This window comes from Ailuropoda melanoleuca, chromosome 4 (assembly GCF_002007445.2).
Source record: "Ailuropoda melanoleuca isolate Jingjing chromosome 4, ASM200744v2, whole genome shotgun sequence".
In the NCBI taxonomy this organism is placed as follows: Eukaryota; Metazoa; Chordata; class Mammalia; order Carnivora; family Ursidae; genus Ailuropoda; species Ailuropoda melanoleuca.
The window spans coordinates 143,366,895-143,390,539 of NC_048221.1; the positions used below are offsets into that span (position 1 = coordinate 143,366,895).

The following is a 23,645-nucleotide window of genomic DNA, read 5'->3' on the forward strand; positions in this document are numbered from 1 at the left end:
ATAAGTACAGGGCATAGTCATTATGAAGAGGCTCTTGTGTTTACCCTTGGAAAGTCCTTGAATTTCAACACCTCCTTGTGAAGACAGCTACTATGCCACCCACCCAGTTACTACAAAACACTACTGTATGTCCCCCCAAAATTAAGAGGCTGAAACCTTTACCCCCAAATATGAGTGTGTTTGGAGTTGGGCCTTGAGGAGGTCATTAAGGTTAAATGAGGTCAGAGGGTGTCATGATCCTGTAGGGCCTGTGTCTTTGCAAGAGGAGGAAGACTCACCAGCGCTTGCTCTCTCTGCACATGGAAGAAAGACCAAGAGAGGACTCAGGGAGAGGTAGTGATCTGCAGACCAGATACACCAGAAACTGGAGGTGCCTGCACCTCGCTCCCAGACTTCCAGCCTCCAGGTCTATGAGAAAACAAATCCTTGTTGCTTCAGCCGCATGGACCGTGGTGTCTGGTTACAGCAGCCCAATCACGCGAGCGCCTCAGCTCAGGAGGGCGTGTGGTCGCTCACCTCTGCTGCTCTCTCCAGAGCAAACAAAGACAATTCCTCCTCTGAAGATCTACTGTGGTGAGAAGTGTGAATTCCTAAATATTCCTAATAATGATATGTGACATTCGCGTGCTAATTTTTTAAAAAAATGGGCTGGGGAGCATTTTGGTTCATCAAGTTCTCATGTGCTATCATTGCTAATGTGTGCTAACCTTGCTTAATGAACGCAAGACACTTTCTGTCATTAACTGGAATAAATAAGTCAAGAGTACCCCATGGCATGTCCTCAAGTAGGTGTTCTTGGTCTGTATGCTACATGTTTGGGGGTTCACCAAAGTTCTAATTTAAAAATCCCCATTCTAAGTACTGTGTTCACTCGTGACCTGACCGAGAATGTAGAAGCAAAATAAAACAAAAAAGTCACCTGTTAATCCCTTGCTATATGTCAGAACCCTTCACATGTGATACGTTGCATTGATGGTGAGCATGTGTAAGCACACACAGGGACACACACACAGGTACACACAGGTGCACACACACAGGCATGCACACAGCATATACCCAAGCTCACACATAGGTACACACACACGCACACACAGGCACAGGTGCACACACAAGCACACACAGGTGCACACACATGCACAGACAAGCACACTCGGGCGCACACATGGGTACACACAGGTGCACACACAGGTACACACAGGCATGCACACAGCATATACCCAAGCTCACACACAGGTACACACCACAAGCATACACAGGCACATGCACAGGTGCACACACAGGCATGCACACAAGTACACAGGCATGCACACACAAAGGTGCACACACATGCACAGACAAGCACACACAGGTGCACACACAGGCATGCACACAGGTGCACACACAGGTACGCACAGACACAAGCACACACAGGTGCACACACACAGGTACACACAGGCATGCACACAGGCACGCATACAAGAGCACACACACAGGTACACACACTGGTGCACACAGGCATGCACACAGGCACGCATACAAGAGCACACACACAGGTACACACACTGGTGCACACNACACACATGCACAGACAAGCACACTCGGGCGCACACATGGGTACACACAGGTGCACACACAGGTATGCACAGACACAAGCACACACAGGTACACACAGGCATGCACACAGCATATACCCAAGCTCACACACGGGTATACACACAAGCATACACAGGCACATGCACAGGTGCACACACAGGCATGCACACAAGCACAGAGGCATGCACACACAAAGGTGCACACACATGCACAGACAAGCACACACAGGTGCACACACAGGCATGCACACAGGTGCACACACAGGTACGCACAGACACAAGCACACACAGGTGCACACACACAGGTACACACAGGCATGCACACAGGCACGCATACAAGAGCACACACACAGGTACACACACTGGTGCACACAGGCATGCACACAGGCACGCATACAAGAGCACACACACAGGTACACACACTGGTGCACACAGGCATGCACACAGGCACGCATACAAGAGCACACACACAGGTACACACACTGGTGCACACAGGCATGCACACAGGCACGCATACAAGAGCACACACACAGGTACACACACTGGTGCACACAGGCATGCACACAGGCACGCATACAAGAGCACACACACAGGTACACACACTGGTGCACACAGGCATGCACACAGGCACGCATACAAGAGCACACACACAGGTACACACACTGGTGCACACAGGCATGCACACAGGCACGCATACAAGAGCACACACACAGGTACACACACTGGTGCACACAGGCATGCACACAGGCACGCATACAAGAGCACACACACAGGTACACACACTGGTGCACACAGGCATGCACACAGGCACGCATACAAGAGCACACACACAGGTACACACACTGGTGCACACAGGCATGCACACAGGCACGCATACAAGAGCACACACACAGGTACACACACTGGTGCACACAGGCATGCACACAGGCACACACACAGGTGCACACACAGGTACACACAGATGCACACACAGGCACACACACAGATGCAGGATATCAAGGGTGGGAAGGCCTTCCCACCAGGCCCCCACCTATCCTGACATCCCTACATCACTCTCATAGGACACAGCAAGGGGAGTGATAACCTCAGAATTCATGGCATTGGTGAGGGATTCGTATATTCTGACATAATAAAGTCAGCTAAATGACCAGGAGGAAAGAAAAATGAATCAGGGGTAAGCTTCAGCTAATTCTAAAAAGAGGACGGTCATTATTAACGTAACCCCTGGGAGCTGTCTCTGCACCTTGGAGCTGGACCAGCAGGTACATGGCAGTGCATTGTGACTGAGCCCGGGCCAGATTTCAGGGCATCCAGAGACCAGGCTGTATTTTCTTCATTAACAGCTTTTGCTTCATTGCATATTGTCCATAATGTCCTTTTATTGCTGTCTGTGTACCATGAGTACCAGTTAGGGAGATTGGTCATAATTTTTTCTCTGCTTGTTTGTCACCTTTTTGGGCCAACCTCATCTGTGACAGATCTATGACTTAAGTGCCAGGATCTTCCCTTTCTCTTTATTCCAGCCCTGTATCTGGCATATAGGGTGGGAACTCAAAAATATATGCCAAAGGGAATAAATTATGTGGATATATAAGGAACCACATTAATAACAGGAAATTGATGACGCAAATACGGGAAGCTCTCGGTTATTGTCTCTACATGTAAATTTCAACATGTTTTGTTTTGTGTTTGTGTGTGCATAGACATGATTCCCGATACTAGACTGAGTGTGTGCAGACACGCAATTCCCAATGTTAGACCGAGTGCATGTGCAGACATGATTCCTGATGTTAGACCGAATGTGTGCATACACATGATTCCTGATTATTAGACTGAAAGCTGTAAGTGTCTCTGGAGGAACTGATAAAGGACTGTGTGACTGGTGGGGAGCGAGAGATCATTCCGGCTGGGAGAATCTGAAGACAAGTTCACACAAATGGTCCAGCCAAGATTCTTCCCTCTTGGTTGGAGGAAGGACATTGAGGCAGAAGGGCCAGCTGAACATTGTGAGGATTGGGGTGTGCCAGAAACTGCAGCCTTGTTCTATTTGCAGGGATACAGGGGCAGAAGGGAAAGAGCAAGATGACCAGTGTGCAGGACCAGCAAGCTGAGAGCTGTGGGAGCCAGGTGGAGCTGTGGGGATGAGCCGCGGTGAACAGCACCTGGGGTACTGGCCGAGGTTACTGAGGAGAGGTGCCACAGGTGGGGCTTGGCTTTGCAAGGGTCAGTCTGTGGGATCTCTACTGCAGCTCGCAGGCAACAGCATCTAGAGATCATCCAGTAGGGATGGCCAGAAGGACAGAAGGAAAAGACAGGCAACAGAAGGGACCTACACCTGCCTGGATACAAAGCTACAAAGCATTCACACTTGTGAGCACAGTCAGTCTTCATGACTGCTCAGAGATGGGAAGTTTGTCCTCCATTTCGTAGTTGCGGCAGTGGGGAGAGAAGCTGCAGGCTTGCCACCTAGACTGTGGTCCACAGCCCAGCCCACCCCCTCCAGATGGGTGCGGAGCTGGAATTCACCTTCAGAAACATTCACGGCCGCTTGGCACTAAAGTGACATTCAAGTGCTGGTCACTTTTCCGGAAGTTCTTTTTCATCGTATTTGATAAAATAATAGGTCTAAAATAACTAATTTGACAGGTTTTCTTTTAAAAAAAACTTTTTGTTCACCTACAGATAGTTTTGGAAACTCTGAATGACAATCCTTGGGGGGAATCACATTGCTGGACGCGGCAGGGCTAGGACTGGTCACTAAGCCGTAGGTCTTCACGGCGATGAGAGACCACATGGTGGGGACTGTTTTCCCGCCTTCCTCTGTTTCTGCACAGCATATAGCGTCAGTGCAGGGGGGCCTGCCCTGGGGTGAACCAAGAAGAAGCTCATCAAAGGGTCGTTGCTGTTTGCCTCGTGAATGGTTTATTTGTGTTTCTTTTCCTCTTCTCTACAGATTTATCTTCATAATTATATTGTACTCAGGCTAATAATTAAGTGAGTGTGAATTCCCTAAACATATAATGCTTGATTTTGTGGCGGAGGTATTCTTACACTGTTGTGAGGGGAAGCCAGCCCACGATCAACCGTTGCCACGGGTTCTTTCCAAGGCTGACGCATGTCAGTAAGACAAGATGGTTGTGTAGTGGAAATTAGTGAAAAAGAGAACTCCTCTTATGGGTTTTCTGGTATGGCTTCCCAGCTGAACTTGATTACCATCCGTTTCCATCCCACAATTTATTATTCACCATAATGGTTTCTGAACATTTTTTCTAATTGTCTGATGTTAGTATGAACCACTGATGTTTGTTATATATCTGGCATTTTTTCAAGATAAGAAATTCATGGATAATTTTCATAGGCTGTGGCTTGTTCTAAATGTAGAAAATTGGACCTTAAAATAACATTTTGTGTTTTGATCAGAGGTGTTTCCCACTCACTTTCCTTGTCCCTTGTCCCCGGTCTGCTACCGCCCATACACAGGTACATGGGTCCCCATTACCAGCCAGTCTGCCAGAGCACCCTTCTTCCCACCTTGCTGACTCTTCACACTAAAGTGCATGTGAATTAAATTTCTGTATTTTGGAGGTGTACTTTTTTCCATACTTTGATCATTACCTTTCTTTCCTAGTTGGAAATGACAGAGAAGTTGATTATTTGGAGTTCGGAAAATAAAATCCTTCCATCCAAAGTAGGCATATACATGAATCAAATGTATAAGGCTTTTGGGAAATTGAAAAATGACCTCATTTTAACTCTATATTTTATAAATCTATTTCTAATGGTTTGGAATTCCCAGCATGATCCCCCCAAATCTCACTCTTTATTAATATTAACTACAAGGACTAAATCTTAAATGAACTTTCAAGTCAGGCATTCAGAGCATGCGTTGGATTCATGGACTTCGTGGGGAGTACGCGGTATGGAGGCACAGGGGCTCTTCTGAAGCCTCTGGCCTCATTCTCCCCTTGTCCTGGACCCTTGCTGTAAGGCCTGCCGCACAATCGCCTCCTATCTTCACAGCTGAATTTCGATCCCTCTGTCTAGCTTCTGGAATGGCAGACACACCTACATGCCCCTTGCAGGATGCTCCTGTGAAGGTGCCCCCTGGACACCCGAACGCAGCGAAGCCTAGCCTGGTGGGGCAGCATCTCCTTCTCCAGCTCGTCAGCTGCGGACCACAGGGTTGCCTTGGTCTCCCGGTACCCTTCCTAACGATGCATTTACAAAACCCCGGTGCCTCTCTCTGGGGAGCTTTTATCCTTTTCTCCCTAGCCGACTCCTTCTCACAGGATGGTCCATGCTACACCTGCCTCTTACACGGCTTCCAGTTTTCTTCCTCAAACAGAATGTAAAGCAGGAGCTTTGAGTCATTCACGTGGGTTCAAACCCCGTCTGCTATCTGCCTTTTCCGAGGCCTTGGGAATTCAGTTAACGTCTCTGAGTTTCAATTCCCCATCTAGAATGATGGAAATGACAAATTGTATGCAGGGCCACGCACCTAGCAAGAGCACCTGCGTGCAGTGTGGCCGTGTGAGTGAGCAGCAGCCGGGAGAGCTGCCACTGTGGCTGTGGCTCCCAGATTCCTCTTTCATAAAACTGGCCCCCAGGCAGCCGCAGTTCCCCCCACATTACTGGCCCACCTGTCCTTCGTCGCTTTTTTTGGTTCACAGTGTCCCGCACCGAGGTTACTCTCTTTCACTGTGGGTAGGACAATGTCTTTCCTGTCCTTAAGGCACTCTTCCTAGACCACGTTCTTGCCCCCAGCTGTGGTCCCGATCCCTCCTTCCTGCTATCCCACCCTGTGCCCACTCTCCCTCCCGCACCACTCTGAAGGTCACAGACTCTCAGAAACACGTAGGTGCAGAGCCATTCATAGTTCAGTGTCCGATCCTCGCCCACCACACTCCACAGTGCCTCTCGTGTGGCACCTTTGGGCCCTCCAGATGTGGCTCAGCAAAGCCCTTTGGGGCCTTTACTGCACAGTTGGCATGAAGCTTGAGGTCTTACCATGTGAAACCACCCAGAGCTCCCAATGAAGGTTTCATTGGCTTTGCTGTAGATGGGGTGGATTATTCCCATGGACAGAGGTGTCATATTTTAGAAAAAGCACAGACATAGGAACCAAGTAAATGTCTACTAACTCTGTGGGCTACGTCGGGTCATGTGGCTTCACTGAGAATCCTTTTATTAATCTGGAAAGTGGGCACAATACCAGTGCGTCTCTCGTGAGCTGTTCCGGAGATTATAGACACTGCTTGGAACACTGCCACAGAGACCCTGGAGCGGGAAGGCTGTTGGGGGCTGCGCGGAGCTCTTGGCACACAGTGTGTGACGCTCCCATGAAACCCCAGCAAACCTGTGCCAAGAGCTGTGCCCATACCTCTAACACTCCCAGGAGCTGGACCCTTCCTCCGAGCCCACCCACAACTGCTTGTGAACCACCCCCCAGGCATCAACGTAAAACCTCAAGTCCTTCAACCTTTTACCTCCTCCACCACGGCCTCACTGTCGTGATCAAGAGCTGAACGCATCGCGCTCCATGCACCATGGACCGCCCCTCCGGTTTTAGCATGACATTCGATGCCTGCCACATGCTCTGAGGTGTGTGGCCTTTTGATCAACACCTCACGGATAAGGAAACCTCGCTGACAGGTCAGATGGTTTACTCACAGTCACAGAGCTGCAGAGTGTGTGTTCCGAAAGCACGAACTCCCTTAGATTCTGCGCACCACAGGCTCGAGAGTCACACAGATCCCCGACCGGGCTCCACGAGGCAAACCCATCCGAGTNTGTGACTGTGAGTACACAGAGCTGCAGAGTGTGTGTTCCGAAAGCACGAACTCCCTTAGATTCTGCGCACCACAGGCTCGAGAGTCACACAGATCCCCGACCGGGCTCCACGAGGCAAACCCATCCGAGTCCCCACAGATCACGCTCTCCTCCTGTGATAACGTGCTCTACACCTGTTCCACTGGGAACAGGCACCAGATGTGCCCCTTGAGCCTAAGGACCTCGTAATGTACCCAAATAATAAAACTCCTGCACATTGAATTCTCTCTACCAGACAGAGCACTTAGTGCTTCCCTTCCATAATCTCATTTGACTCTAATGGCAACTTTAAAAGTTAGAAGCCATTGTCTCATTTAAAAAAAAAAAAATTTAGTTGAATTCAGGAATCTGAACCCAAATCTGCCTGCCTCCGCATTTCATGCTTTTATTTATTTTCTCTCTTTCTCATCTTTGTGCCTCCTTTAGCATTTGGTCTGGTATCTTGCACATCAGAAATGGCTAAAAACAAAATTGGCAAAATTTAGTTGAATTCAGGAATCTGAACCCAAATTTGCCTGCCTCCGCATTTCATGCTTTTATTTATTTTCTCTCTTTCTCATCTTTGTGCCTCCTTTAGCATTTGGTCTGGTATCTTGCACATCAGAAATGGCTAAAAACAAAATTGGCAAATCGATTTGGGTCTGCTGGGTTTTGCTGTATGTAATTCTCTGTGTTCTCGCCAAGGAGCGCTAAGTTCCTCCAGATGCTGATGACTCCCTGCCACCTGGCTCAGGTTCAGCACTGACCCTTCAGTGGCATGTGGGGCTCCATCCATGGGCTCCCTCTGCAATTTACAGGAAGGGAAGTCCCCTGCCCACACATGACACCTCTGTGCAGGGAAATGAGTGCCATCACCTTATGTTCTCTGGTCAGTGTGGTAAGGAATCTGGGAGTAAGGCCATCGAAATCAACCCCAGTGGACGTAATGCACTGTTGTCTCCTTGGCTGATAAATATTATCGGGTTATGTGAGCCCTGGGCTGTGGTCTGATGTTTTAAGCTTTTCTCTCTCTGTAAAGCAACATACAAACCATGGCTTGTGAATGGGAGTGTCACCATGGGTTTGGGAGGAAGGTGGAGTGGTGTTCCCTGGTGTTTCTGTTGATGTCATGGGATGCTGTGCGGATATGAGTAGAGGAAGAAGCATCAGACGTGGGGATGTGCAGGCCTCCAGGCCATGGTGGAGGTTGTGGGCAGCACAGACACTGGGTCTCCACACCAGAACACCGGACGGAAGGGCACAGTCCACGCCAGTCAGGCTGGCCTGGGTCCTAGATCCAGAAGTGCAGAGCAAGGGCGCAGTGCTGGAAGTCTGGGGATTAAATCCGGATGCTGCTCAGGCACAATGGTGAGTTTCTGAGTCAGCTGGGTCTGGGTTCAAATTCTAGCCCTACTCATTTAATAGCAAGGGGTTCTTGGCCAACAAGTCTACCCTCCCGAGTCCCATGTTTTCCAAATAAGAAGCAAGGATAGAAGATTCACGTCATAAAATTATGACAAGGATTAAATCACATGGGGTGCGTGGGATGCATAGCACGTGCATGGGATGCATAGCACGTGCATGGCATAGCGAGTGCACGCTAATCCACCCCTACCACCTGAGCTTCCTACAGGTCAGGAGCGTCAAGGCCTCAGGCGGGTCTGGTCGTGAACAAAGCCTAATTAGCGTCAGGATCAAATCAAAAGTAGGAAGGGTCTCTCCCGTGCTACCTGCCAGGGCTCCGAGATGGGAGCTGCCCTGGGCTCACCGTGGCCGTAGGTAAAGGCCATGTCAGGGGAGGAAAATAGTGATGGTGTTGTTGCAAATCCTGGTTCTGATCTTGTCCTGTAGACCCAGCAGGTCTTCATATCTGTGCACAAACAAATATTTTTAGAAATAGAGTTCACGTCACATGCAAACGTTCACCTGTGCCATGTGCTGTGTGCGTTTCTGTATTTTATCTGCGAGGACTCCCGGCATGGCAAGTGCCTCTGGGCCAGGCTCTGCGTGTGTGCTGTGCTCCTCCGGGAGTGGCTGGGGGCCCTGCCGGTCTCCACCTGCGCGGGTGCGCGCTCCAGCCCGGCGCAAGCCAGTAACACTTTGCTTTCCTTCCATTTTCAAAGTGCGTTATTTTCTTAAATAGTGAAAGAGGGATTCTTCCTGGGAGCAGTAATCAGTTAATTAGCTCAAAAAAGGAGTTACATTCAGTCATTTAAGGAACTACCCTCTCCACACGCGATGATAGTTCCCATTTAAACTTATTAATTTCTGTGTGTTTTATATTTGAAAAATTCACTTGTGTTTTTCATCCTGCCTTTTGAGAAAAAAAATAGTATTATTTATTTACTTCGTGCTATTTTTTCTTGCTTGAAGGACTAGATTATAACCTATGATGTATGCATAGTGACTGCTGCCTGTGCAGGCATCAGAGTCCTTCCAGTTCACTGAAGATAAAGACACCTCTGCACATGGCATGATCTGTGGAGGAAAAAATACTGCGTATTTTTTAAAAATTATCTTTAGTTGGATTTGGGCAGAAATGATTTGGTCATTTGTTTTGCTAGAAAAATTCAAATCAGCAGCAAAGACAATCAGACCAAAGTTTATAGTTGCAACTATCATAATTATTTGTGGAAAGTTTTATATGGCAGGATATTAAACCAAATTGGAAAATTTATAAAGACTTTCAGGAAGTTAGAGGATGTGGGAAATATACGATCTACTGGAATCATTCACTCAGTATGATACCCAAAAGACCTTCTTTCTTCTCTCCCCCTCCCTCCACCCTTCCTCCCTCCCTCCCTTCCTCCCTCCCTCCCTTCCTTCCTTCCTTCCCTCCTCCTTCCTTCCCTCCTTTCTTCCTTCCTTCCCTCCTCCTTCCTTCCCTCCTTCCTTCCTTCCCTCCTTTCTTCCTTCCTTCCCTCCTCCTTTCCTCCCTTTTTCCCTCCCTCCCTCCTTCCTTTCCTTCCTTCCCTCCCTCCTTCCTTCCTTCTTTCCTTCCTTCCTTCCTTTTCCCTCCCTCCCTCCTTTCCCTCCTTTCCTCCCTCCTTCCTTCCTTCTTCCTTCTCTTCTCCTTCCTTCCTTCCTTCCTTCCTTCCTTCCTTCCTTCCTTCCTTCCTTCCTTCCTCCTCTTTCCACAAAATCTTATTCCACACCTGTTATGTGCCACACACCTTTCCAGGTGTTGGGATTTGATAGCGAAACAAAACAACGGAACAGGGTGTGCCTGGCCTCCTGCCTCAGGGGCCCACGGTAGCCCGATCCTGTCCCTGGGTCACAGAATTACCACTGCTCCATGCTGAGCTCCCTTACTTTATCATGTAACCTTGGTGCTCAAAAGCACACTTTAAGGAAACAGGTATCGACTAGGACATCAGTCAGTGTACCTGAATTTTATGTCATTCCAATTTGTTTCCATGTGAGTTTTTTGAATTTATTTTTCTTCCTTTGAGGAATGAGGGCTGTTCTCAGTGCGTGTTTTCCTTTCTGACTGGTTCCAGGGAAGATCATGATAGCGTCCGGCATGAACTTCCCTGGTAGTCTTCTGTCAGTCCTGTCCTGCCAGAAGCACACCAGAAGCCAGCCACCTCTGACACACTAAAACTGTGTGGCTGAAAGGTCTCCGCGAGTCTGTTATTTTCATTGTAGGAGCTGGGCTGGTGTCTGCACAACTCTTAGTTGACTTCTGCCATGTATGTACACAGACCCTGTCTGCTGTCTGCCTCCGTGGTCGCACGGGAGACTCCGCTGGGCAGCTCCCCAGCGCCGGCAATCCTGAGGGCTGGCAATGGGCACAGTTCCAGTCCCAGCCTCCCTGGCGCCGAGGACTTCCCTGCAGTCGCTCCTGGGCGTCCGTCACATAGCGTCTTCGTTCTAGTCAAATGACCGTGTTTCTGCTTGACATTAGGAGATAGCAGAGCCACATCACCAGGTCATGAGATCCCTCCTCATTTCTGATGATGCTTAAAGGCTACCATCAGATTTGTAATGAAAGTAATATAATCTAAAGAAATATGTATAAGTACATGAGAAATAGAGCTTTCTGTTTTGACTTGATAATTTCCAAGCACAACGAAATGGGAAGACATTGCACAGAGCCCTGTTCTAAAAACAGAAACAAAACAACAGTTGGAGACCCCATGGGAGCCATGTTTTGGAAAAACCAAAAAAAAAAAAAATCTGGGAGGAAGGGCAGTGGTGGGAGCCAGGGTGGCGGGCTGTGCCAGCTGCCTCACCCAGGGACCTGGGCTGGGACGCTGTGGCCCGAGTGCAGGGAGCGAGGAGCAGACGAGGTCTTACAATAACAGCCTGAAGCTCAGAGGGCAGGTTGTGACAAGACATCAAGGAAAACCTCCTGAGAGCAGAGTGTGCACAGTCCCCTGGGTCATGGAGGAGCCTCATTGCCCCACAAGAGGTTAGAATGACACAACAAAACAGAAGGAATACTGCTTCCAGTAGATGGTCTGGCGACCCCCTCTGTTCTGTCTGCAGGTTCTTATGCTCCCCACAGTGGAAACATGTTCCATTGTAAATATTCTGCTGTAACAAGGAGGGAGACCTAGAGACATTTCTTTTAGGAAATCTAAATAGATGACAGTTTGGGTGTAATATAAGAAAAAATGATTCAGAATAAAATGATTCTACAGTCAATTGAGCTTCTGTAAGACAACAGGAAGCAGGGAGGGCAGGAAGGAAGGAGGGAGGGAGAGTGCGAAGGAAGGGAGGGAGGGAAGGAAAGAAAGAAGGAAGGGAGGGAGGGAGAGAAGGAAGGACAGAAGGAAGAAAGAGGGGAGGGAAGGAAGGAAGGAAAGAAGGAAGAGGGGGGAGGAGGGAAGGAGGGAAGGAGTTCCAAAGTACTTCCCCAGGACACAGAGGACTTAGGCCAGACCGTATGATAATTCTGTTCTCAGTGATTCACAGTTGGAAACATGGATGGTTCTGGAAGCTGTGAGGTAAAAGTCAGGGTGCCAGCACTCAGTTTCTGGTTGGAAGCTGAGCCTATGCAGTGCAGCCCGCCATGCTTCTCCGAGCCGGGGCAGTGCTCCCTGCAGCGCACAGTCTAGCGCACACTGTGTGTCCCTGTCCCATCTCCATGTCTCACTCACAAACTATCTCGTTTCTGCCTCACAGGAATTTTGTGAGATGTTATTAATCAGATGCTCATTTTGCTGGTGGGGTCACTGAGGCACAGGGTTGGCCCGTGATGTGCTGGGATCACATGTCAGCGACGAGATGTGAAACCTGATGGTGCTAACTCCAAGTTCTCTTCTTTCTGTGACATCCTTCCTGCCTGTGAGGTAGACCTGGGGATGGTAAGGTGTGATGTGGGTGCCATCAGTGAGAGGGATCAAGGCCACGCTCTTGATGTGCTGTGGGGACGGACAGCCTGCGGCAGGATGCCCTGCCCTGCCCCGAGTGTGGCACCTGTCTGAGAGGCCTGATGTGGAGTGGAAGTCACCTGATGGCCCTGACTCTTTCCAGACAATTTCCTCATAGACCAGGCTATTTTTCTTCATAAGATCCTTAGACAACGTCTTTTTTGTTTGTTGATCCTTAGACAACGTCTTTTTTGTTTGTTTGTTTTTTGGATGAGAACCTGGAGCTCAGAAATGTCAGCCAACTTGACCTAGCACACTCAGCTGGAGAGGTGCCCAGAGGGTTCACAAACCCCAACCCCACCCTGCCCCTCAGGCCTCTGCGCCTGGCCTTCTGAGCATGGTTGGACCCAATAGTGAGGTCTCTCCTGGGGTCTGATGCTCTCCAGGGCTCACTTCTCCTTTTTGCCTGGCCTGTTCTTTTCCGGTCTCCTCATGACTTTGCCTATAGATGGGACGGGAACTGCTACACCTTCTGGATCCAAGAGGCCCACAGACATCTAAGGGCTCAGGAGGTGATTCTGTGTGCAAAAGGAGTTGAAGGGAGAAAGGCCACTCTGCAGGAGACAGCATTCCTTTGGGTTGGTTGTGTTCCCGATCCAAAAGTCCTTTGTGATAAGTTTGTTTTCGTTTAGGAAGACCGGCTCTGTATGCATAGAGAGAAGGCTTCTTGGAGAACTTTTAGGTGTATTTCATTGGGCTCTTGAGTCTAAAAAGGGAGGTGGATGTGATTCTTAAAATCATAATTCATTTCAATTATTGTGAAGACTTCCTGATTCAGCCTTTTGTAAAGATTTGCAATTTCTTATTGACTCGAACAAGTTGATTTTCCAACTATTTCTTCACCACCTCTGTGACCTACAAATCAAGAGTCAATCAGCAAATATGACTTCAGATCTGATCAATGCTCTGGCATTACTCAGGGTAGAAAAGTAAACAGTGAAGGGCGTGGTGTCTCCCCAACAGGAGCAGAGAGTCAAAAAGGGTGTTACTTGTCCTTGTTGGATGAATCAGTGACACTTTCATTTTATACCAATCTCAGAAAGTTTGATCTTTATGGAACATAGTTTGTGATGCATTCAAACAGAACAGTTAGTTTTCTTAAGAAATAAAATTATGTCACAGCAATTTAATATATTACGAGTAGAAGGTGGAAAGAAATTTTGGTTTATGGGTTTATATTTTTTAAATATTTCATAAAAATCCTAGCTCTGTCATCATATGACCTAATAACTTATGCAAAACATTTTTTATAGTCTGTCTATATCTGCTAAACATAATATGCAGGATGTTCCCCAGTATGGCGCCCAAAGAGTGTCCATGAACTTAGGTGGGGCCATGGGTGTGTTGATGGACCTAGAACAGCAGATTGGAAATGATCCAAAAGTGCCTCAAGACCAACCTCCCTGCTTTTAGCCATGAAGAGAAACTGAGGTCCAGAGAGAGGCACTTGTCTGGCTTGGGTTCCCATCTATAGATGTCCCGATTTCTCTCACAGGTAGAGAAGCAGAAAACTCAGACCAGGGATAGTCTCTGCGTAATGACTGCTCTGAACTCCAAAGCCCTGCTGTTTATGTGGCTGGTCCTTCTGGATCTCCACCTGCTGATCACCCATGGCCAGTGACCTCTGCAACACCCAAAGGGTGGGGAGAACATACTGGATTCAGGTATTTTTATTCTAAGTAATATCCAGGATTTTTAATTTACATTTTTCTTCTCTTTATGAAGATTTAAGAAACAAGCAGTGCTCAAAAAAGATCATGTTGTGTATTTTTTTCTTAAATAGTCCTCCTGACATCTTAATTAATCATGTGTTGCTTAAATGGCAGTTTTTACAAAGAATACCAACAATGTGTTTCAAGAGAAACTTCCTAACACCCCTGGGCCTAGGGCCAGACCAGCCACACGGTCTCACTTATTTCTCAGACACTTTGTTTGATGTACTTAGCTTTTCTGTCTGATACCGCAGCACATGAAGAGCTAGAATGTCTGCACAAAACTGGAGTCCGGTGTGGAATGGCCTGATGCGAAATGTAGGCAGCTTCTGATGTGCACACACATCAACCTTGGGGACTGTGGGCGCCTCCACAGAGACATCCAGCCTTGGAGCAGCAGCAAGAGAGACGGTCAGAGGCCGTGTGGCCCGAGCCCAGAGAGACAGGTCCAAGGAATGAAGATGCCATGGATTTCCAATATGAACCAAATTCCAAGTCATAACCACAGATCGCAGAGGCTGTGTTTCATCTGAGTTGATTCCCACTCTGGAGGAAGTATCAGGAGGGCTTTGTGAATCCAGTGATGGTGATGATTCTCTTAAGCAGTGTCTCAGCAGGGTCCCCTGATCAGCAGCAGCAGCATTATCTTCTGAGAATGTTCTAGAACAGCCAATTCTGGGCCACCCCAAATCTACAGAATCAGAAACTCTGGGGGTGGGCTTGGTAATCTGAGATTTAATAATCTCTCCAGGAGGAACAAGGTGAAGTTTGAAAACACTGCTCTTCAGTAATGCTGGGGAGGCAGCAGTGTGCATGCGTGTGACTGCATGTGTTTTTACCAGTGTGTGCATCTGTGTGTGGATACATGTGCGGCATCTGCATGTACACACAAATACATACCCACATGCACACACGTGCACATGCACATGGGTGCACATGCACACACGTGCACAGACAGGTGCACACATGTGCACAGACAGGTACACACGCACATGCACACACAGATGCACAGCAGGTGTATACTTGCCCCCTGTCCTCTTCTTCCACACTGGATCCTTAGCCCACTTGTCACTGTTGACAGAGAATGCTATGCCTTTACTTCTTTTAACAGCTTTGGCTGTTCGTATCAGCATTACTGGATCTGACCTATGGCCATAGTTTGCAAGACCTTGATCTAAACCCCCACTCACTTTTCCTAGAAATCTTAATCTGCTTCTGGGGTCGACAATTTCACCTTTCGCGTATGATCTTTCAAGGTGCTCATGGTGGCCTGGGGCATGCAGGCCAGTTTGGCCCCCATCTCTTTGAAGGTCAGACCTCTCTCAGGCAACCCCTCAGTATTCAGGATGCTCCCTGTACAACTAGGTTCAAAATGTCTACCTGTCCATCCCTGTGTTTTGTCTTTGGCTGGAGGTGGTTGTAGACAATTGAGGAAGTGGTTCACTGTGGTTGTTCCATGTGCAGACTCTTTCTTTAAAAAACAAACTGACCTTTTACTTTGATACGTCTCTCTATTTTGTGAGTCTCCATACCTACAGAAGAGTATCAGGGACCAAAGGCTGGCTTTTACCATCAATTATGCCCTCTCAGTAAAAGAAAGGATGCTCACACTCCCACTTCTTTGGCTGGCTCTCTTCTATGTGCTGTTACGACACACAGCCCAGACAAACCGCTTACACGATGGGCAAGCACACGACGGAATGCTGTCTTGGGCTCCTTTAATCGACAGCAGACACTGCAGTGTGATAGTGGCTATCTTAGGCTAAGCTGCTTTGTGTCCATATCACAGTGGGCATCTACACATATGTGTATTACAAGTAGCTAAAAACTGGAAAACTGACCCAGCCCTAGTTCTGCAATCTTTTATGCTCAAAAGATTCATGTTCTTGGAAAACAAAATTCTTAATTAAAATCTTTTGAATATCTAGAAGCAAATGGGGACTGTTTCATTACTGTTTTCGAAGTAATTTGAATTTCCAGTGGAAATAGTGGAATTCTTTCTATTGTCTGGTTCCTAGATGGGTGCACACTGCAGTTTTCCAGAGCAGAAGGCATGTGTGCAAGATGTCTGGCCAGAAGGAAGATGGTATTTGTGTTTAATAATAATCAATCCCACATATCTTCTAGACAGACTAACTTCTTTGGGTTCTGTGGTGATGGACAAGGGCTGGGACCCTGCAGGGGTCAGATCCCCCCCCACCACCACCACCACAGGGAGGCAGGCAGGGTCCCAGGAAGGAGGAGCTAGGGAAGGGCCAGAAGGGCCATAACTGAAGGGGGCAGAGAGGAGGGGGCAGCCTCAGTTTGGGAGAATAAAGCTTTTAAATCCTGTAACCACTGTTGCTCTCTTAACGTTCTCTCTCTCACTGCAGTCTTTTATTATTGAACTGTCCACATGCCTTTTATTTTAAATGGCCTCAAATCTTTCCCGGAAGTAGGTGGGTTAAAATCATAGTGTAAAAGAAAATTAACTTGGAAAGGGTGGAAAGGAGAGAGTATGAGATGGTTTCCTCAGCGTGGGGAGGAAGGGGGGTTTGCGTGGGGGTTGTGGGGCATGGAGCCACTTCTACAGAAGGAGAAGCTTTGTTTTTGTAATGATGGCTGAACTTTATTAAGGAGAAATGAGAGCAGAGATGCGAGTGAGCATTTTCACCAGAACAGAGCAAAGATTTCTCACCCTGCAGTGTGGTTCTGGGCCCGACCACTTCTGAGGAAGTCTGTAACAATGTCAGGCAGGAGCGGGAACCCAGTGGCAAGAGCCAGCGCTGTCCCATCTCAGGGCTGGTGTGCACGCCCACAGATGCAGGAGTATGACTGCGTGTGACCCCACGACCTGGGGGCGATCTGAGCACTGTGTCACAGAGGAGGGATGGGGGGACCAGGCGGGTCCCTCACTCCCAGAGTCAGCACTCTGGCCCACCCTCCCGCCTGTGCAGGGCACAGACACAGTGCCCCACTGCCTCTCCGACTCGGGAGCAGCCGGTCTATACCACAGTCACTGTGGAGGACTGTCCCACAGACGCACTGATGAGTCCAGTACAAACCCATAGTATCTGTGTGTTGCATGTGTGCTGACACCTGTGAATTCCTCAGTGTGGGCGTGAACACTAACAGATGGCAGCCGAGAGCAGGAGCCACACCGCCACAGCCCCGCCTGAACCTGCTCAGCCCAAACTTACTGCATACGGCCTTCTGTTTGCCTCGTCCTTCATACATACTGATGTGTGTGTGTGCGCGCGCACCCCGAGACCATGCAGTCTTTTTACCTGCAAGAAACATTTGAAACAAGACCTAGATGACTTAACTTCCAGCCTGGAGTGAAGGTGAACCTCGCAGCCGCGTGCAGGGGCAGTATCTTCACGCGCAGCCGCTGCAGGGCTCCGGCTCCTCCCGGGGGTGTAGATGGCTGTCTTCGGGGCTTCAGTCTCTGACTCACTTCTCCTCGGCTGCCCTGCATGTTCCTCCATAGGCACTTTTGGGCACTATTTCTTACAAATGCTTTCCCAACTCTTCCTTTTAATTGCCTCTCTCCCCCCACAGAGCTCTCTCAGTTGGTACCATTACCACGGATCCCCCACCGTGGAGCCCTGGGTTTTGACTATTATCCACAAGTTTCATGTGCTGACTCCGTCAAAAGTCCAGAATTAGGAAAGCACTTCAGCACTCTGCTCAGCCCCTCAGTGAAGTCTTCAGGTGCAAGGCCCACACCCTTTCCCGACAGCAGGCGCCGAGCTGCTGTGCAGTGGGGCTCAAACTCCCCGGACCGGGGCGGGCTGTTGGGGGCGCGTCCTCGCTGGCACCTCGCTGGCTTTTTGTCTCCCCTTCTTTTAGAGGCACCATAACAGCACAAACTAGGTTATTTTTATATATTTTTCTCTTTGATTGACTCCAGAATTTTGCAGAAGTAGTCACCATCTAAAGTAAGGCATGAGGAGTTGGGGAATTTGGTTGAAATATTTTTCTTTCTTAAGACTGTTGAAGACATCTCTTTGTACATATAAACAAGGGTTTAGGACATGAGCCTTAAGAATTTTGACCTGTAGGAGAGAATGATCTGGCATTTATCTATATATCTATCCATCCACAACACACACACACACACACACACACACACAGACGCACACACACAGAAGGATGTTCTAGAAAGATTCAGATAGAGGAGGGAAAAAGAGATGGAAGGAATTTTGGAAGAGATAGGGCACTCCACAGAGCGTACCCAGAAGTTCTCTTGGAAGGGGAGAGGGTGAGTTGGAGGAAGAGGGACTTTTCCTTTGCCTGGAGGACATCAGTATTGGTGTGTCAGGGACAGAGACAAGATCACATCCCATCCTCAGCTCCCAACATTCCACCTTTCAATGCCATCAGTATCCACAAAATGCCTGCCCTATATGCATGCTCTTTTATTTTAGAAATTATAAATCAGGTTTTAAATTAAGATAAGGATCGCTTAGGTTCCAAGAGCAGTTTTTGCATTAGGGGCACCTGGGTGGCTCAGTTGGTTGGGCATCAACTCTTGATTTTGGCTCAGGTCAATCTCAGGGTCATGAGATTGAGCCCTGCATTGGGCTCTGCACTGGGCATGTAGGTGGAGCCTGCTTAAGATTCTGTCTCTCCAACCCCCCCCCCCCGTGTCCTTACCCCAGTCTCTCTCTCTCTAAAATAAATAAATGTATATATATTTAAGAGCAGTTCCTGTGTTGACCCTTGTGTGGAGCTATGTCCCTGACCCCCAGGATTGCAGAATCCAGGACACACTGGTACATGTCCCTGGAGGTAAACAGCAAGACCAGCTCTTCCAGGGCAGTACAGATAATCAGCAAGGGCTGTGAGATTGGATGATGAGAAATTACTTGGGTCCAGAAAGAGGCCATGGGAGGGGTGAATCTTCACCTAGAATCTGCACCATGGGCTGGAGGAAGAGGGAAGTGAGGCCCTTTGGACAAAGAAAGAGGTGATAAGAGAAGGGGGACCAAGGCCCCTTCACCACACGATTTGGGCACAGTATGTGAGAGAGAAACTCAGAAAGGTAAATTGAGGCATTAGGGGGTTGGGGGTCTGTCTTCTTCCAGCCATCTGAACACTTGACATGGGATTAAGGTGGTAACAGGAAAGGCTGAATTTTAGTTTAAATTTTGCTCTGGCTAAAATTGGGATAACTTTAGGCAAATCTCTTTTCATATTTTGTTTTCACTGAGTGCCTACTATGACCACAGTGCATTAAATAGACTTCTTTCTGACTTAAACTGGCCCTTCTTAGATGCTCAAAAGAAAATTCTCGAACTAGTCCTGGGTAAATTTTCTATGAGAATAAGACATTCTTGAAAATGGCTATATGACTGCTTTTAGACCCTCATAGATAACTTTCATGTTGGATCACCCCTTTACTAACAGCGTGGGATAATTTAGTGGAAGAAGCGTTTGTCCGGCATTAAAGAAAACACAATGCGTTTTGCTTGGCTGACTTACACCCTTCCTTCAATGTCCAAATTTCCCTTAAATGTGCTCCTTGCAATAGCTGAGCTTCACAGGAAGGGAAACCAGCACACTTGTGGGGTAGGGGCCAAAGAACTGGGGACACAGACTGACTTTGGCTTCCTCTGAGGTTGGAGGCATGGAGGGACCCCCACCATGGGCTGGAGGGAGACATACAGAAAAAGTTTCTGGAAGGATGCCATAATATAAGGGCAAGAAGCAAGCCACACAGGGAGGGGGGATCCAGAGACGTATCCGCCATGTATCTAGTCCTACTGCATTTAGAAATAATTTACATTATGATCTCTGATGACAAAAGGAATATAAGCTCCTTGTAAGAAAATTCTAGAAAACAAAGAAACCTATGAGAAAAATAAAAATCACCTCTCATCTCATGATTAGAGGTACCAGCTTTTCATCAATGTTAACATTTCATAGGTTTCTATGTGTCACCTTCTATTAGGTTTCTTTGTCATGGCACTAAAGTCCTGTGTAAATGTTAGTTTAAGAGGCTATAGAGTATTTTCTTCAGAACAGTTACCATAGCTTTACCTATTTTCTAATTTTAAACCTCAGGTTTTTTTTCAGTTTTCTTCAATTATAAATAATGCTATGATTCATATTTTTCTTCATATTTTTGTACTGTGTGTTTTAGAGTAGAATCTTGCAAGGAGAATGACAGGGAGATCCGATGCACAGAAGTCACTCAGGTCAATCTGTAAAGGTTGTGCAGACAATTCAGCCCCTTAAGAATCTTCTGGAATGGCCTGAGTGAAGTCACTCATAGCCACAGTCTGGAACTCAGCCACAGTCACCCCACCTTATCCTTGAAAAGCACTTGAGATGGGATTTAATTGGCTGAAGTTTAGCTACTTTGGCTCCTAATAAGTAAGTGATCAAAAAAATTAAGCAGCATGCACCTGTAGAAGTAAATTGAAATTTACAGTTTTCAACAATTCATCTCATCCTCACCCGACATAGAGCCCATGCCATGTTACGGCTGATTTCTACCGAGGCACTGTGGATTCCTTCACACGAATAATAATCAGTCACTGAAGCAAGCAAAAGGGGAAGTGGCTAGGAAGTGGCTGACACGGAGCAGGCACTGGATCGGCAGTGACTGATGGGAGAGCCCACCCGGCACCGGGCACTGCGATGTGCCCCAGCTGGGGCTCTTCTTCCTGTCCATGCTGCGAGGTCCTGCACAGGCATCTCGGGCTCTGATGCAGCAGACACAGCCCACGGCTCAAGCCCCAGTGCCCACTCGTGTCAGCCTCGGGAAAGGTGACAGGGAGTCAGGCATCCATGTGCTGGAGGAGGTCCTCCTTCAGGTGGAAACTGTCATCTCCTTCCTGGCACCTGATGGTTTCTGCTCCTGTGGGATGTGCATGTGTTTCCTGGAACCCGCTGAGTTAATTATCGTTGTCAGCTCTCTTCCTTGCTCTGCTTCTAGTCACACAAAAATAAACCGGTGCCCTCAGGTGGGTGAAGCTAGACTGCATACATGAGAAGCCAAGGACCCTGTCTGTGTTTCTGTGGCTGCTGTGCCAAATTATCACAAACGTGGTGGTTAAAACAATGCAAATTTATTATCTTTCAGTTCTGTAGGTTGTACGTCCAAAACGAGTCTCCCTAGGTAACCTCACTGTCTGCGGGGCTGGTTCCTCTCGAAGGACCCAGGGACAACCATTTCTTTGCCTTTCCAGCTTCTAGACACACCTGGGCTGCTGACCTCACGGAGCTGCTCCATCCTCATGGCCAGCAGTCCAGCCTCTCCTTCTCTCTCTGATTCTCCTGCCTCTGTCTTTCTCTTAGAAAGACCCTGTGATTACACTGGGCCCAGATGGGTAATCCAGAAAAATCACCCCATCTCAAGATCCTTAATTTTTTTTTAAAGATTTTATTTATTTATTTGACAGAGATAGAGACAGCCAGCGAGAGAGGGAACACAAGCAGGGGGAGTGGGAGAGGAAGAAGCAGGCTCATAGCAGAGGAGCCTGATGTGGGGCTCGATCCCATAACGCCGGGATCACGCCCTGAGCCGAAGGCAGACGCTTAACCGCTGTACCACCCATGCGCCCCGCAAGATCCTTAATTTAATCACATGCTAAGTAAGAGGACAGTCTCAGGTCGGGGGATTAGGGTATGGGCGTCTTTGGGGGGCTGTGATTCTGCCTTCCACAGGTCCTGTCCTCTCTGTAGACTCCGTGTCTTAAGGACATATTTTCATTTTCGTCACCTTAGAAGATGACGTTAAGGTTCAAAGGTAAATTCTTGTTACCTTTCTTTGCAAGCTTTTTCTGTGGATCTTGAGTCTGTCTCCACTGAGTGTTTCAGGATTCTTATTTACTGGGTAATGTCTAAGTCTGTTTACATAAAGAAAGTGTTGACATTTAATGGGCCCCTCATGAACTGATAAATTTATAGAATAAATGGGTATCAGTTAGAGTACTTCTTTCTGAGCTGTACCCTGATCCTTACAGACCTATGAGCATCCCACCTTACGAGAACGAGTAGTTGCTGTTTTCATGTTTACTTTGGTTCTAGATCTCAAATGGTTTGTGCAATGTAGGTGGGAAACCTCCTGAAGACAACTGGAAATGTGGAAATCTGATTAAAATGGTGGTAGTTTGCTTGACAGTTTCTTCTTGGCATTACTATAATCATCATAACGCTGAAACTTTTAGCACTGTCTTCCAGACACTGAGTTAAGAATTTCCACCTATTACTTTATACAAGATTCACAAAGTCTTGCAAGGTGGGAACCAGGCGGAGAGGGGAAGGGCACCACAGCGCCCAGAGCTGGCAGCACTCTGTGCGCCCTGGGGAAGGACTCAGGTGAGGTCAGTCTGCCCAGTGATACTTTGAATTCCTGGCTCACACATAGCCAAGCCTCAAAGCCTCATCAAGGTTCCTGCTTCTAAAGGAAGGACCCCAGCAGTTGGCACCGTCACAGCACTCTGGGTGAGTGGTGATGGTCAGCCGGGCTGGGGAGCAAGTGCAGGGCTCGGGTGGCCGGGTTCTTCCCCATGACCCAGCAAAGGCTCGGGAGCGTGTGCAGCAGGCTGCCTCCCGGGTCGTGCACTGCTCACCTTCCACAGTGGTCCCCACCTCTGCTCCAGTCCCTTCCTCTGTTCCTTAAGGTTCTGTCTTTTGTGCCTACATTTTAAAAATCGCTTTGCGTGCAACAGTTTGCCTTGCTGGCAGCATTCCTATCCCATCCCAAACTGTAACGCTGGGGCCATGCTTGGTCACATGTCTGATAGCTTAGGTGGCCTGTGGACCACACCTCACCGGTTCCCATTGGATGCACTGGATGGCTCAGAATGTGTAATGGGATACAGTATTGTGCACAGAGGCTAACGGCCGACTAGTTTTTCCTGCACATCTTTATCCTACCAACAACTTCAAAATAATGATGTGGGCATCTTACCTCTCCTAGATGATCCCCTTGGTTAGAGATCAGAGCAAGCAGGCCATAGGTCATAGGGCAGTGCTCACTCAGCCAACATCCAGGAGCACCAATTCTTACCAAAGACCATTTCTTATGCAGCCACTCTGTATTTCTGTCATATTTTTCTACTCTGCCAAACCTGCCCCCTGGGTTGACACTGCTGCTGGGGTCTGCAGTGTGTGGCAGGAAGAGCTCCTCACACCTGTCGTGGTTGTGCGTACCTTGGGCTGTGCACACTGCCCTTCTCCCA

At 48.1% G+C, this 23,645-nt stretch overlaps 1 protein-coding gene across 1 annotated transcript in view; it reads left to right on the plus strand.

Moving 5' to 3' along the window:
- Positions 1-23,645, plus strand: part of MYT1L (myelin transcription factor 1 like) — a 435,752-nt gene that overhangs the window by 53,579 nt on the left and 358,528 nt on the right. The window lies entirely within an intron of this gene.